A 15,823-nucleotide genomic window follows, 5' to 3' on the forward strand; every position below is an offset into this window, starting at 1 on the left:
GCTGGGCCGCCATCTGTCCAGCACTAAGGAACATGCGAGGATGGAAAGTCCAACAGAATTATCTTCACCAGCTGTGATGGATGGCTTCCTGAGGACTGAGATCTGAAGTTCCGACTTTGGAGCAAGCTTTCGAAGGCAATGTGGAGGCAGATGCAGTGTTTCAAGACAAGGATCACCTAATGCTTTGGTGATTGTGAGGTAGAAAAAAAGAGGAACACAGGATTGCTGTGAGTAACTGGGGCCTGGGCAACTGACCAGAAATAACTTCCAGCCAAAGTATCTAGGTGATGAGGATATACTTTGAAATATCTCTTTATGCGTTTTCCCTTCTTTAATCCACCCCACCCCCATCTTTCTAGCCCTTTTACAATACTTGGCCATTGTGATGGGAAGGCTGCTATGACACTGCTGTGCTACTTAAGTAACTCACTCTCCCACTCTGACTCTCCATACCCCCTATGAAGGAAAGGGTCCTCTTGGCTTCCAAGGAAATATTCAGATTTTTCAACCTACAGGGTAACTTTCTCTACTTGGTGTGGTCTAGTATTCAGGATCTCAATGATGTTACTTTATTATCTCTTCTTTCTCCTCCCCTAAGGAAACAACAAGAACTGAGTTGCTTACATTTACATTTCAGAGAAAAAACATCTTCCCCCTTAGGATAAAATAAAACGTAGCACTTCCCACCCCACAGAGTTAGCCTTTCTGAAGACATCGTCAAGGATGCAAGTTAGATTGCACCTATCTTCGGGTCTTCAGATGTTGGTTTTTGACATTTGTCTTAATCAGCTCAGGCTGCTATAACCAAATACCATAGGCTGGGTGGCTTAAACGGGAGATATTTATTTCTCACAGCTCTGGATGCTGAGAAATCTAAGATCAAGGTGTTGGCAGGGTTGGTTTCTGGTGAGAGCTGTTCTCCTGGCTTGCATTTGGCTACCTTCTTGTTGTGCCTTCACATGGCGGAGAGAAAGAGAGAGGAAGCAAGCTCTCTGGTCTCTTCTTGTAAGGATCCCACCATAAGGTCCCCAACTTCATGACCTCATCTAAACCAAATTACCTCCCAAAGGCCCCACCTACAAGTACAATCACATCAGGGGGTTAGGGTTTCAACATATGAATGGAGCGGGGGGCAATCATTCAGTTCATAATACCATTGCTTTGAAAAAATATTTTAATTTTGAGGGCATCCCCTATTTTATTTTTCCTAGACAAACAATAAACTCTCTCACCCTGGACAGCACACAAAGTAAGTCAGAAGACGTTGTAGCATACATAGCCAGAACTTGAGGTTCAGAAGGCAGCACTTTAGTTTAAAAGGATCAAGTGTCAAAAACTGAAATTGGACCCCCTCTATCTAATCTTAAGCTTTCTCCACGAATCCCATCTACTCATCACTGCTCCTCTGTGCTGGAGACCAGGGAGTGGTGGTTTGCTCCTCTGATGCCCGAAAAGAAAGCCAAAGAAATACTGCCTATATGTTTGGTTCGGTGTTGTTTATATGTTTGTTTTGCTTAAAAAATAATTTTAATAAAATAATTTATAAACAAACATTTCTTCAAATATTAGAACACTCCAGACAAAGTTTTCAATCTCACAGAGTGTGGTTCCCAATCCTACCTCTACCTCTTGCCTGCCCCTCCTCCCTCACCCCTAGAGCAAATTTTTGTTGAAATCTGGTCTTTCTCTTTCCAGAGTTTTGTTTTGTTTTTTGTTTAATTAGAAATACTTCCATATATAATGTCCTTTAAGAATTTATAATATTGATTTTTCTGCTTTGTTTAAATGAAAGGATATCATACTATAATCATCATTCTACAACTTGCATTTTTCACTCAACATTAATATTTTGAGAATTATCCGTGTTGATATAAAAAAGATGTAGTCCATTCCCAGTGGTGTGCTGGAGCTGGCTCATACTGGCAAGTGAAAGTCTGTTTTGTGCATCTTTTCCCAGCTTCACATTCAGTGGTTTCACCTTGGTAGATTGAAATTGTCCATTATGGGGATATTTACACCACTGAAATCAGCAAAAGCTACAAATCAAGGCTTTTTCCCCTGCAGAGATTTTAAACCATTTACCACTAATACCACTGCATTCCTTTTCATTATATCAATATATAACATTTCATCATATTAATAGACCAAATTTTATTTGATCATTCCTTTATTCATGAAAAATGAGAAAATTTCTAATTTTCTTAACTACAACAATGCTTCAATAAAATCAGCTTACATTTCTTCTCCTGCACAGATGAGAGTATTTCTCAAAGACACGATGTCTGGAGGTAGATTTCCTGGGTAATAGTTATGCATATTTTTAACTTTAGCAGATAAGACTACTTTTAATCAATAAAACTTACATTATATTAATTATCTTTTGCTTATTCAACATTTTTGGTGGGATAATCCCATGGGTAATTCAAACCCATCAGTTTTGAAACTATTGTTCATTCCTCCTTTGATTTTCCTTCTCTTCTTGCACTTGTGTGCTCCTTATCTGTATTCTTGCACCAATATCAACCCAGCCATCCAAGTGAGAAGCCTAGGCATCAACTTGACTCTTCTCTCTTGCTTTCACTCCATCCTTGGTAACTATTTCCTATTAATTCTACTGTAACGGTGGTCCTCTCACTCATTTCTCTTCTCTGTGTGCGCCAGCACTCATACCCCAGCCTCTGAGAATGGCTCATCTGAACTTGTGTGATAATTAATCTCCTCCCTCCAGGCCTTTCTCTGCTTCTTTGGTAGAACCACCTTTCTATACAGAGAAGCAATCATGTTATTTCTGTTGTCTCAATAAACCTCCAATGGTTCCCTTTAGCCTACTGCATTTGGTCCAAACTGCCTCGCAGGGTATAAGATGTTGGCCACACTCAGCCCTATACCCATGTACCCAGGCTGTGCCCCCAAGACTATGTTGTTTTTGTTAATATGTCCGTGCATTTACATGTTCTCCCTCTCACCTGCCAGGGCATTTCTGCACACCTCTGTTTTATACAAAATTAGAGATTCAGAGATATACTGAATAGAAGAGCTGAAGGCCTAGACTATATGGCAGAAGCCATGGAAATTGGTGAGAGGGGAATAGATTCCAGCAATATTGCAGATTTAAAAGTGCTTAGAATTCGATAATCAAGTTACCAAGGTGGATGAAAACAGGCAAGGGAGTTTAAGGTAGCAACATGATTTCTAGCTTGGAGGACTGGGTGAATAATGTTGCCAAATGGAGCAAAGAAACCCAAGAAAAGAACTAAATAATTCAATAGTCATGATTTTCTCTGCTGTATTCTTTGACATACTATAGTGAATTTCCAAAACACTACAGAATTCCTGCTCAGCTCATAAGGAAAGACCTAAAAGAAGAAATGATATAGCTGCATTCTTCCTCTGCTTTTGTTACATAGTTTCTTTCAGTATCAAACACAGAGCCCTTGTATTCTGGCTTTTGGAACTGGGTGCAACACCCATCTGTTCAGTCAATCACAGAGCAGATGGAAGTGGGTGGATAAGGAAGTGTATGACCACAATCTCGGATAATAATAAATATTTAAATATGTATTTGTTCTTTGTAATGGATTTGAAGCTGAATAACGAACACACTTTAAAAATCAATAATAACAACAATACCGAGGAGTCTTAATAATCAGGGATGACTTATGCATTTGCGTTCTTCCTAAATGCAAAACTTACAGTGGGGGGGAGGGCATTAAGTCTTGATGAATCTCACAGGGGTCCATTTCTTGAATAATGTCAAACTCCCCTTGAGCTGTGAGAAGGCACAGCCGGTGCCTGGCCTGTGCTCCCCTCTGAACCAGAGCATAGATGTCAGCTCTACGAGCCAGGAGGGGTCTGAGGGAATGCCTGGTCCAAGTCCCTCCCATGCAGATGAGAAACCCAGACCCAGAGATCAGTGATAAGCCCGCCTCTCTGATAGACAGCCCACCCAAGCCCCAACCTCCTGGACCCTGGTGCTTGCTCTTCTCAAGGGGAGCAGAATAGAAAATGAAAACACCTGGAGAGAACATTTCAAAGGAAATGAATTAAAGGAGGACAGGCAATCTTTGATGAATATAAAGTATCACAGGGAAGATTTTAGTAATGATTTTAGGAGCTGGGGGATTTAGGAGCTGAGAATTGGCAGTATTGTGTGGGGTTTATTCGTGCTGTGAAATATAAAAACAGTGAGCGCTGCTTTTGTTTTATTAAACTGCATAAAGGATGCTTTGTAAGTGCATCCCTCAATTTTGTTGTGGAAGAGCTGCTGTGAAACTTACCTCTGCAAACTAGCTGGGTGATCATGTGAGGGCACAATCTCCTCTGTGTTCCGGTGCAAGCAGTTCCCCCGGGAAATGAGCAGTCCCTAATTACACAGGGAGGAACCCACTCTCTCTTTGCCACTCTGTAGATTCTGGGTGAACCATAAGAGCCAATAAGATCGATGAACCACTTATTTCTGCATGGGCGCCTGGAGAGTAGGTATAGGACTCACTGTTTCCATAGGTATAAAAGGAAGATGCATTTGAACCCCATATTTCCTCCAAAATAAAAATTACACACATGAAAAATTCAAACAATATAAGGGCATGAAAAACAAATCTTCTGACACTAATCCTTACTTCCCAGTTCTCTTGCAAGATAACCTGCTACCAGCATCTAAAGATATATAGACTACCTCTTCTTACATTGATGAATGCCATTCAAAGAAAGATAATCAGATCCTATCTCAAGGAAAAATGAATATATTGGTACACTCCTACCACAGATTGTATCAGAATATTTTGTTTTATTTTCATTAAACATCAGGTTAATCTGGCTTTTTAAAGTTTGTAATTTTTTAAACTCAAATAAGCACCCTGAATTTCGTAAGGTAGTTCTGCCCCTAGGGGAATTTAAAAACATCTCATCTCAAACTTACCCAAATGTTTTTTCTCTCAGGAGTCAGCGTATGGTCCAGAATGAGGTACACATCCTAGCTGTGTGACTTTGTTGTGGGGGTGGTACTGTAGCCTCTCTAAATCTTGATTTCCTCATCTGTGTAAGGGGTATAGAGATGCCAGCTGATAGGTCAGGAGTCAATCAGAGCATGTCTCACAAGAGAATTCATGTACACTATGTATCACGGAAGATACCGAATAAGTACTAGTTACTACGTCCATCCTGGAATGTCTTAGATAAATTACTCTCCTAATTTTGGTTCCTTACATTTGAACCCCTCATAAAAGTTCAGCTGACAACTCCTTAATCCAACCCATGCCCTACTCCTTGCAAGGTATAGGATTTCTGGCAAATGACCTGAAATTTCAATCAGAGGGGATCATTTTTTGAAATCAGTTTGGAGCATGCTTCAGAATCCATGCATCACTGCAGTTGAAAGCAGGTCCTCCCAAAATGTCAGCCGTATTCAAGAAAACCCATACGTAACCATCCTATGAAACGTACACGAGTCTAAGATCAGGGAGTTGATCTGCCACGTCACGGGGAGAGAAAGAGAAAGAGACTCAGCTGTCGTACCTCATAATGTCTATGAATGTTAAAGATGTTGAAATACCAATAACATTACTGAGGTACAAAACGCTGAGTGCATACATGTTAAAACAATTTTTGGGGCTTCCCTGGTGGCGCAGTGGTTGAGAATCTGCCTGCCAATGTAGGGGACACGGGTTCGAGCCCTGGTCTGGGAGGATCCCACATGCCGCGGAGCGACTGGGCCCGTGAGCCACAATTACTGAGCCTGCGCGTCTGGAGCCTGTGCTCCGCAACAAGAGAGGCCGCGATAGTGAGAGGCCCGCGCACCGCGATGAAGAGTGGCCCCCGCTCGCCGCAACTAGAGAAAGCCCTCGCACAGAAACGAAGACCCAACACAGCCATAAATAAATAAATAAATAAATAAATAATAAAAAAATAAAGGAATTCCTTAAAAAAAAAAAACAAAAACAATTTTTGGCGAGTACAGTACGTGGAGCTTCCCCTGAGAGGGGGAGTCAGGGCCGGCCTCTGTCTTTCTCCATCCCAGAGAGAAAGGGGGCAGGAGGGGGAGGGCCTGAAGACACCAGCGGAGCCCGCAGGACACTCCTCAGAGCAACCACAGGGGTGCTGAGGGACCTGCCCGGACATTTGCCTCCTGCTCTGTGGCCACACACCATGGCACCGCCTGTGATACCGTGAGGTCAGCTGTCAGGGCGTGGCTGTGTAAGTAGTGCCCCCATGCACACGCACATAGTAAGTATTTTGAAAGCCCCAGTGTCTGTGGTACAAGGAGAATCAAGCATATGTGTGGCCTGCAGGGATGAGAGCAGGGCCCCTTAGATCCAAGATACAGATGAGGAGGAAACTAAATCTCTGCGCCCCCCTCCCAGCTCAGGAGGCTGCAGCCGCATCTTAGGACCTGACAGAAGAGGGAAGTGTCCCAGCTGTGTCTCCTTCCAAGCCGTCCAAGGGGCCTGTGCACTTGGGCTCCCCCGGAGCGTCGCTCCGGGCCCTCGCCCCATGCCCCGGCCTATGTCTCTCACACAGAGACACGGAGAATTCTGATCACTGGAGCCGGGGAGCACAGGCAGCTCTGGGGCGTCAAAGAAGGAAGCTCGTGGCAGGAAAGCAACGGCCGTCCTGGCTTTGCCCGCTGTGAAACAGAACCAATCGGATGCATAGAAACGTATAGATACAGATAGAGACACAGATATAGCTATAGATGTAGAAACAGATGCAGATATAGATACAAATGTAGATATAGATAACCTACATATATCGATATACTGATATAAATCTACGTAAAAAGACTCCTTGTAGGAATTGGCCCTCCTGCTTATAGAGGCTGAGAAGTCCCAAGGCGGAGATCCAGGAAAGCCAGTGGTGTAATTCAGTCCATATCCTATGGAGCTGATGGGGTAAGTCCTGGTCTTAGTCCGAAGATGGGAGAAGCAGGAGCCGGAAGCACCAGCGTCCTGGGCAGGAGGCGGTGGGTGTCCCAGCTCCATCAGAGGGAGGGAGTCCCCCCTTCCTCCTCCTCTTGTTCTATTCAGGCTCTCAGCGAACTGGACGGTGCCCACCCGCACTGGTGGTGGTGACCCTCTTGACTCAGTCTACTGCTTCACATGCTAATCTAATGCCACTCTCACAGACACACCCAGAAATAATGTCCAACCAGCTACCTGGATATTTCTTGGCCCAAGGACATTGACACGTAATAGTAAACTCTGTACCAGAATTGTCTATTTTCAGCCATGCTAAACCCACAAACCAAGACTGGGGGTCACAGAGAACTCCAGAAACTGGAGCTGTAAGCTAAGACTTCCTGATGTCTGGAAGACGGGGCCCTGCCGCCACTGGCCACTTCCTCTGTCCTTTTCACTCTCCTATAAACCAAGGTTCTCCCAAATGCCCTTCTAGTCAACACACAGGAGAAAACGTGTCTCACTGAGAAGACCGGTAAATGACCCTGATCTTACAATTCCACTTGATGTTCTGCTGTTTCCTTCATATGACTAATCTTCTAAAAATGTTAAAGCTAGCTAATGTGGTGTGAAGTCTAGGACAGGGTTACATCTCTTTTTTCCTGGTATATCCCTCAAGCCTTTTAAAAATACATCCGAATTATACCTGTTATTTTTGTTTATTGTTTCTTCCCCTGAACCTTGGAATTTCTCCAGACTAGAGAAAAGTTAAGATTTTAAACTCCGCCCTAAACCTAAATCCGTGCTGAGAGCTTGGTCAGTAGCAGCTGCCAACGGCAGGGGATGCGCTCAGACACCGCCCGCCCTGCCTTCTCCATCCCGCCCCCCTGCAGCCACAGACACTCACGCTGGCTGTTAAGCAGTGACTGTCCTCATCCAGTGTGAAGGCAGACCTGGGGCTGAGGGGGGTCCCTGAGTCCCTCAGGGTTTCTCTGTGGTTTCACAACATCCAGGACCCCCAGAATGTCCCCGCTCTCTGGCCCCGCCTACTTTCAAAGAAAACCCAGGTAGAGTGTGAGGCTGTGGACGACCCTCAGAACAGAAAGCATTGGGTCTTCTGGCAACTGCTGGACTGAACTTGAACTTCATTCCTGTCCTGACCGTTTCCCAAACAGGAAAGAGCTCTCCAGGCAGTTTTGATGGGCTCCTCACTGCAGGCCCCTTAAAAACTCCCCTCTCTCTTTCATTCTCTCACCCCTCACCTACCCTCTCTTCTCTTGAATGAATTCAATTCAACTGCCGCTTAAAAATAGACCTGCTTGACAGCCGCATAGCACAGGGAGGTCAGCTCGGTGCTCTGTGACCACCTAGAGGGGTGGGATAGGGAGGGTGGGAGGGAGACGCGAGAGGGAGGGGATATGGGGATATATGTATACATATAGCTGATTCACTTTGTTATACAGCAGAAACTAACACACCATTGTAAAGCAATTATACTCCAATAAAGATGTTTAAAAAAAAAATAGGCCTGCTTGTCACATTCTCTTTGCCAGTTGGAGTGAATGTCACTGAGTGTCACAGAGTCCTTGGCTACAGCTTGTGGATTAATTGCAGGAGAAAGTTGGTCCAGAGAGGACCGGGTCCCTCTGGTGACCTCACTCAAATTTATGCCACAGAAAAAGCATTGATTTTTCTTGCCATTGTCTTCTTTCCCATTAAATTCTTCCATAACTATTTAAAATCACCATCTGTTCTCTTCTTGGAAATTTAAGTAACTTCAGCACAATTTTTTTGATTTTTACCCCCAATTGTAGATAAGCCATATGTGGGGAGATCGGGTTAAATGCCAGGTATTTAAAATGAGGTAAGAGGAATTGAGCAAATGGTCTGACAGTTTCTTTGGGGCCATTCATCTGTTGTTATATATTCAACCAGCAAGCATTTATTAAGCACCAGCTAGTCGCTAGGCATTTTTCTAGAAAGTTCTGGGGCTACAGAGATGAATGTGAGGTCCATAGTCCCAGACCTCCAGAAGTTTAGGAAGGTGTGGAACATAATCAATTAGTCATTATGATACAATGGGGCAAGTTCTATACTCTGTATCTAGAAGATAACTCCTCTATAATATTCCCTCCACGTTAGATGGCACTGTTCCCCAGACTACATGGAAAAGTCCTACTTCAAAATATGATCTGAGTGTTTCATCTGTGCAGGTTGTCTGGCCTTTCTGAGTAGATTTAACTAACTCTTCCCTGGAGACTCCCTTATGATAGGTACCTGTCATAGGTCCCTGAAATTTACAAACAGGAAACTTATACCCACCCACTGGATTATGAACCCCTAGAAGACAATGTTTCGTTTAACTTACTGTGAAAACACCAGCAAAGGGCTGGTGTAACTTCTTAATACTATTTGTTAAATGGCTGAATAATTCCCTCCATTTAAAAATGTATTGAGCACCTGTGTTGTACCAGGCCCTGTGCCAGGCAAGGGCTTGTGTGTGCCCACAAGTGTGTAGTGGGGCAAGAGCTGGGCACGGGGGCAGCTATGCAAAGGTGAACGACAAAACTCCTGACGTCATGGAGCTCACTATCTAGCAAAAGATACAAGTCATAGCTATTACTCAAGTATCAGTTTTTATCCCCTGCAGTAAATCTTTAGGAAGAGCTTGAGATAGTTATAAATATAAAGAGGAATGTCTGTGTCTCATTTCAAGATTCATTTTTAGTATTCTGTTCTCAGATCTTTACATTGGATTGTCAATTTTGCCTCGGCTAAGAAAATAATAGTTGACTCATGAATACACCCTTCTTTTACATCGCTCGTTCCATCTGTGGCTGTTGCTGTGAGGGGTTTTGAGCTGCCTTTGGGGGATTTTTCTCTGATAAACTGTTCTCCGCCGCCATCTCTCATTATCTTTGCCCTTCTAAAGTTCACCTTCTCTAGGTGGGGAAGATGAAACACAGTATCTCCAAGAGCTCTTCCATCACTGGCATTCAAAGTATCTACAGTAAGATCAACTCCACACTTTCTGAGCACCTACTTTGTGTCCATGACTGTATGAATTCTGCTCCCAGATGGATTCCAAGAGAAACAGAAGAGTGCCCCAAACCAGGTGTGTCAGCAAATGTTCTCTGAATGGCATAAGAGCCTTACAGAGAAACAGACCTTATCTTGGATGAGTAGAGGAGTGATTTCATTTTTTTTTTTTTTTTGACCTGAGAATAGAAACAGGTTGCATCATTAAGTTAGACCAAGAAGAATAATTCAGGAAGGGCATGAGTAAAATCATAACATCAGCTGTAACTTAATACCTCTCTTCAGGAATATAACTTTGCACCTCCATTTTCATGACAAAATTCCCGCTCGGGAGGCTTTTGGTGATTTCCAAGAAGACTGAATAGCTACTTTTTTCTCTTCTTCAGGTCTTACTTTCCATCCAACCTCCTTTCTGTTCTCATTCCAGAATTTTCTCTTCTCACCCTGTAGCTACCCTGCTATTCTGAAACAGGTATTAGAAGAAATACCATTCTGTGCCCTGGCTGAGGACTCGGTAAAGCACAGAAATGAACATTTTAAGGAGCCCAAGTGCTGACAAGCCCAAAGCCAGGGCTAGAGCCCCTTCTCTCCATGCCCGCCCTTCCAAAGTCCCTGCCTGCAAAACTTTGATAACATTGCTACCCAGCCAGTCTTTTGTTTGAAGAAGAGGCTGAACCACGGCATGCAGCTCTCCAAACAACCAGCTTCTTTGCTACTGGGAACGTATCAAAGGCAATTAACCCTTAGCCACGGTGGGACTCAGTGAGATGTGCGAATTATGAAGCAATAAGTTCTCAAGGAGAATCTTCTGAGCGAATGGGGTCCCCGAACCCCTTCTCAGATAACACCACCCCACAAAATAAGTGGGTTAAGATATTTACAGTGTAAACACAGGCAACAGAAGGGCAAAGGAAAATGCATTTTCGGGTGGATTTCAAAAACACACACTTCTTGGAAAGCAGATGCTATTTTTTTTTTTTTTTTTTGGTATTGTAAGGAATATTTTAGTAGCAGAGTGGTCTGTACTATAAATATTGAGAATATCATGCTTGATTCTGAGTGAGGAAGGTCCATATTGAAGGTGTATAATCGTTGGGACAGTGTGAGAAGATGAGAGAAAAGGTGGGATTTCCCACCCCAGAGAGAGAGACCCCCAAATTAGGCCTTAAATCATGGAAAACAGGAGTCTAAAGGCTAGATGGCCAGGGAACAAGCTTCTATTGCCCCGGTCGCACATAGTAAGTGCTCAACGAAAGTTCACAAATGATTGGTTGGTGGGGGCATTTGAAATCTAGATGTTCTTCACTGTTGGATGGAGAGAAGGAAAGAAAGAAAATAATGTAAAGCATATTTTTTAATTGAGATATAATTTACATATAACATTTTGGTGAATAATGTGTTGATGTGATACATTTATATATTACAATATGATTACCCCCATAGTTTTAGTGAACATCTTTATCATAGTGACATAATTATCCTTTCTTTTTTGTGGTGAGGACATGGAAGATCTAGTCTCTTAGCAATACTGAAGTGTGTAATACAGTGTTGTTGGCTATAGTCACTCTGCTGTGGATTAGATCTGCAGAACTTATCTTCCAGGGGCAAGATGTTGTTAATGCAAAGTGTCTTGACTGCATTAATGCCCCTAGAGTTTACTGAAGACTGACCTCACAGGCAAATAATTCATGGGAAGAAAAAGAAGTTTCCTATTTCAATGTTTTCAGAGTCAGAGATGATCTAGTATAATGTTGTTACCTATTTAGAGAGTAAGAAAAAATGTAATACCCACCTGACCAAACTGGCAAGTTGACATTCAAAATGAGTTATCTAGCCCAATTTGAATTAGCTTGTCCAAGGTCATTTCTCAGATGTCCTCAGCATTCCTTTTGCATTAGAAAACGCCTCACATGGGATTGTATTCTTATATTTAACCTTAATTTCTTTTCTTTCTGTTAAATCACCTTCATGCCTATTTAATCCCTAGCAATAGATTAAAATACTGTGATTATGAAATCGCCCCTGGATTTTATTATGTTTGTATTGTAAGTGTTACTATTATTATTATCTTATTCTAGGTTCACAGAAGAATTGAGGGGAAAGTACAGAGAGTTCCCATACGCCCCTGACCCACACACACCACAGCCTCCCCATTATCACCTTCCCCACCTGCCACCGATGGCACGTTTGTTACAACTGATGAGTCTGTGGGACACAGTTTATCGTCTAAAGTCCGTAGTTTGCGTTAGGGTTCACTCTTGATGTTGCAGGTTTTTTTCGCTTTCCTTTTAACCGCTTAGTTTTCTTGTCCTCAGCTTGGCAGGCATCTTCAAGAAGTCTCTAGACCACGGCTGCTCCTCCGCCCCAGCCTGCGAGGCCAGCGGATTAGAGAGAGCCTCTCCTGCTGTGCACACGCAGACCGGGCGCAGGATGAGCCTGGGACGGGACACGAGGCAGCTGGCTTTGCAGGGGAGCTAAAAACCGGAGAGTAGCCCCGCTATACGACGCCACGGTGATGGATTCGATGTCCACGAGGCGCTGCTCTCAGTGAGCTGATGCTCCGAGTCTGATCGCGTTTCATGGAAAGTTCACCTCCATCCTGTAAACATGCCCTGCTCAGAAGACGGGCTGCAGCCACCTTTGCAACCCAAAGCCTCAGGCTGCTGGGGTCTAAGACGCATGCATACTCCCCGCTCTGATGCTTTCAGCCTCATGAGTATCTACTTACAGGCAGAGTGACCAGCAAGGCACACCCAAATCAAACATCTTCAAATTGTACTCAACTGTGGGATACTCATTTTAAAAACTAGTTTCAAAACCCAAGTTTTCCTTAGTTCTACTTTAACTTTTTCTGTAAAGACTTTACCTTCTGTAGTTGGTTTGCTATCTAACTAGTGATTCCAAAATTCATTTGAATACTCTTATGCGCTTTGAGGACCCTTCCTTTCTTCATGGCATTGCTGGGCTAGCTCTGTCTTTCTCGAGAAAGGGCAGTCACTGCCTCCCAACAGCAGACAGCCACCATGTGTGCTGGTGGGGAACTCACGTTTAGGGTTCTGTGGTCTCAGACAAATCAAGTGTCCTCTCTGAGCCTCAGTTTCTCCATCTGTAAATTGGAGATAATTATAAAAATGGGGAATATTATGTTTTCATATCATAGTCTCTAATATGTTTCACTTTGTTTATGACTATGTACTTCTATATCCTTTCATAATCCTACACCATTTAAAAATTTAAAGATTATATCCGAATTAGCAGATGCAAACTATTATATGTAGAATGGATAAACAACAAGGTCCTATTCTATAGCACAGGGAACTATACTCACTATCAGAAACCATAATGGAAAAGAATATGAAAAATAATGTATGTATATGTATAACTGAATCACTTTGCTGTACAGTAGAAATTAACACAACATTGTAAATCAATAACATAAATTTTAAAAAATAAAATTGTTTCCACAAAAAAATAAATTATATCCTCCCTTCCAATAATGCCATTCCTAGTAAAGGGTTACCAGCATCCCATCTCTTACCCTTGCTCCTTGAGTTCAACCCTCCAATTATGTCACCCCTAAATATTTGGGTGGTTTAATCCCAGTTTTCTCTGCCCATTGAGGAGTACAGGCAGTGAAAACAATCCAAAACTTCCCTTTAATACGCCTGGTTATTGGCTGTTGGTAAAGTTCGGACTGGTGCAGTTTCACAAACTAAATGGATTTGTTTCCATAAAACCACATGGGTTTATGAATGTTGGGGAGTAAAATATACTTTTCAGTATATTTTTGATATAGATATAAAAATGAGAGTTCTTAAAAATTATTTGATTTGTCCACTTTTCAGGGCTCACACATAGATGTACATTAATATTTTCTTTGCCTTGGGGGATTCAACTAAATTCCGAGGATTCTAAAAATGACTAGCCAATTTCACACCAAAAATGTAATCCAATTCCTTAAGTACCCTTGGAAGCTTCTTTATAAAGTTATCCTCAGGCCTTATGGATGACTTTTAAAAATTACTTTAAAAGATTCAGAGATTCATGTGGAATAGTAAAGTGTGATAATAAGGGCTTTTTTTGTGTCCCCAGTAAGAAAGGCCATTGAATAGTGGTCCAGATGCAGCATCTTTGTTAAAGGCGAGCAATGAGAGAATCTGAGGCTTCTGAGAAGGCTGGCAGGATCAACCTCAGGGGAAAATGACTGCAAAGTATCTCTTTTTGTATCATTCTCTGCCATTGACAAGAATTTTAACACTTGGGGTGGAATTCTTGCTTTTCAAAGATGAATGAGCACAACTTATTATGTGTTGCCTTTATTGATAAAATCCAGACGAAAAGGACAAGAGCTCTCAATTCCAAAGTAGATTTCTTTCAAGAATACGATCTTCATCCTGGATATTTAGAAATGAAACAAAGAACGAAACACCTAAAATAGAAATGCCAACTTTGAAGAAAAGATTCAACTATCAACACCCCGGTTTGGGACTTAGGTGCGCCCATTTCCCCTGACCCATGTTTTCTATCACCAGGCCAACTCAAAATTCTTCACCTGCCTTCGTGGGCTTGAGAGAAGGGAATGAGGAGAGTAAGTTTTCTGGATGTTGCCCGGCACTGACATTTGCAATTCACTGTGGCTTCTTGGTCCCCAACTGGTCCTGGAAGGCCAAGGCAACCCGGAGGCCAAGAACCCCTTCTGCCCTCTGATTTGGGCACAGCGGTGGCCACTTCACTCAGATGTGTGCCTCCCGGCGGCTACGCCTGCCTCAGGCCTGCAGACCGGCAGGCTGCAATATGCTCTACCTGGGGCTACACCTGAGACCATATGGGCCTTCAGCTGCTGCGCCATACAGGGGCCCGCCTGCAGCAAGGCGCAGGCCAGATGGAGCAGACGATACCTGCGCGAGGCCGTCTGACTCGACGCTGCTGGGGACTTGGTGTGCAGAAAATGGCAGACTATAAACATTTAAATAATAATACCATAACACATGCTGATTCCTTTCCACCGGGAGGAAGGGAAAAAAAAGACTTTCTGGGAAAGATAAACCTGAAGAATACTATGGACTAGGAATGAACTTCATTTTTTTTAAAACAAAAGCTGAGTCAAATCACTAAAACCCAAGACCGATCTAAAAAAATACTTCTAAGTGTGGACGGGAGCCAGGAGTCATAGATTGAAGTGTACTAAGTTGCTTTGTGACTTACGCAGGTCACATGACTCTCACTGTGCCTCAGTCTCCCCATTGATAAGATAAAAAAATAAAGTAGCTGATGTTATTCAAAATGCCAAAATGAGGAGTTCGTGCCAGGATGTAAATCAACACATGGAGAATCATCAAGAAAGTCTGGTTACAAAACCCATTTAGGCTAAACTAAGCTGTGTGCCTTGGAATGTGATCGCCATGCATTCTGGTGCTGGTGCAAACTCCTTACCTCACTGCAGACAGGAGACAAATGGTTCAGAGCTTGGCGACAGTTTATGAACTGGTACCAGAAATTGATACTCTGAGTAGTGAATAGTTACCTCTTTAAACATTTAGGACTTGCATTCTTGGATTGTTCAGGACTAAGTAGAGTCATATAAAATACTATTTTAATCTTCCTTCCTTTTCACTGGCTTTTCAATACAAAACAATAGCAAAAAAAAAAAGTGAGATGTGTCTTTAAATGGTCTTAGTTTGCTATAAGTTGAATTACCCCAAAGTGTAAAAAAAGACCAATTATTCAATTATTACTCCATTCTGCAAATGTTCCTGAACTACTAGGAGGTTTAATAGAAAAAAATTGCCCTTGATGTAATGTGTCAACCATTCTAGCTTTGAGAGCTTCCTGGAAAATATGATTCTTGAATGGAGACTTAAATGATGAATTGAATGTTGCTAGACAAAGAG

Source organism: Balaenoptera borealis (assembly GCF_965194805.1).
Source record: "Balaenoptera borealis genome assembly, chromosome: 15".
NCBI lineage: Eukaryota > Metazoa > Chordata > Mammalia > Artiodactyla > Balaenopteridae > Balaenoptera > Balaenoptera borealis.